Consider the following 1,752-nt stretch of genomic DNA (forward strand, 5'->3'; position numbering starts at 1 on the left):
GCGCCTGCGGGGCCTCCGCGTGGAATGGGCGGGGCGCGCGTTCAGCCGGGGCTGGGCCTCACACCCTCGCGTGGATCGCAGGCGGCGTTGTTCTACCCGGCCACAAATACGCGGCTTGATTCCATCTCTCAATCCCAGTGTCCGTTAACGACGCTGCGTTCATTTGTTCCTGCAGAGCTAGCTGTGCGGAAGCTTAGAAATGATTCGGCAAGCGGGCGCGGTGGCACGTGTTTGTCATCCCAGCACGTAGGGAGGCCGGGGCGGCGGGATCGCCTGAGCCCAGCAGTTTGAGACCAGCCTGGACAGCGGGCGAAACCCCATCTCTACAAAAAAATAAAATTAGCCAGGCGTGGTGGCGCGTGCCTGTGGTCCTACTGGGGAGGCTGAGGTGAGAGGATCTCCTGAGCCTGGGGAGGTAGACGCTGCAGTGAGCTGAGATCGCACCACTGCACTCCAGCCTGGTGACAGAGCCAGACTCTGTGGAGAAAGAGAGAAAGGGAGAAAGAAGAGAGAGAGAAAGGAGGATTGATTCACCACACACACCCACACCCACACACACACACCCCCCCCCACACACACACACCCCCCACACACACACAGAGAGCGAGCGAGAGACAGAGAGAGAGAAAGGACTGATTCAGCACAACCAGTGCATTTCACAGATAAGGAGACCGAGGGCCAGAGTGGGCGGCTGGTGGGCCTGAGGCCACACCAGGAGGTGGTGATGGAAACTGGACTAGGGCCTGCATCTCTTGTCCTACCGCCACTCCCAGCCCTTGTGCCCTCCAAACGGGCACTCCGCAGGTCCAGGATCAATATGCATGTTTGGCATCGAATGTGTGAAAAGGGTGAAGTCATGGGTTATGGGTGTGGGTGTCAGTGCATGAACAACAGAGTCCGCAGGCATTCTGTCCCCCAACTCAGGCCACACCCTCTGTGTGTGTATGTGTGGTGAGGTCCAGAAAGAGTATTAGGTAAAAGAGAGGGAGAAACACCTCTCCATTAAAAGCAAAGCGTTCCTTCAATTCATTTAGGTCGTCTCCCACCTGCCCTTTTCCCCAAGGAGGCACAGTGGGTCCCCTTCCTGCTGGTGTCTGTGCCAGCATTCACTCCTGCTCCTGTCTGCAGGATGCTTTTGCTCTCTGGTTTGCAGGTAGAAACTTGTGTTCATCCGTGTATCTACAAGTTTGCATGGTGCCTGGCACATAATAAACATTCAATAAATGTTTGCTTTGTGAATGGTAGCTCTTGTGAGGGAATTCGAGCAATTCTGGATCAGAGGGCATGTAGGCTGAAAGAACTCACAAATCAGTTGTTCAGTCTCATTTCATAAGAGGGAGACTGAGGCTCCCAGCATTGTCCTATTGAACCATTGCCTGGTTCACTCAAGGCCTTCCTCCGTAAGGTCAGAGCAGGCATGACCCTCGGGGATCCCTTTCTCTTCTCCCTGCAGAACATTGTCCTGCCACCAGCTCTCATCACTTCTTTCCCTTGCCACCTTTTGGTTCCTCTGCTGCTTAATGAGCAAGCTCTCCGAGGGCGAGGGACAGAGAGGATCACGGAAGCCAAACTGTCTGCTTTGTTCCTAGGAGGAAACACAGTATTTTGTGGGGGATTGTTTTGTTTTTGTTCATGGTATTGTTTTCTTAGTGTTGGTGGTGTTGGATTTTAAATTCAAATTCAAATGATGAAATTAAAATCAATGGCCAGTGGGTGTCTGCTAATCTTAACATCCAGTTTTCTTCCATGATC

The sequence above is a fragment of the Colobus angolensis genome, unplaced genomic scaffold, assembly GCF_000951035.1.
Source record: "Colobus angolensis palliatus isolate OR3802 unplaced genomic scaffold, Cang.pa_1.0 Scaffold210, whole genome shotgun sequence".
Classification (NCBI taxonomy): domain Eukaryota; kingdom Metazoa; phylum Chordata; class Mammalia; order Primates; family Cercopithecidae; genus Colobus; species Colobus angolensis.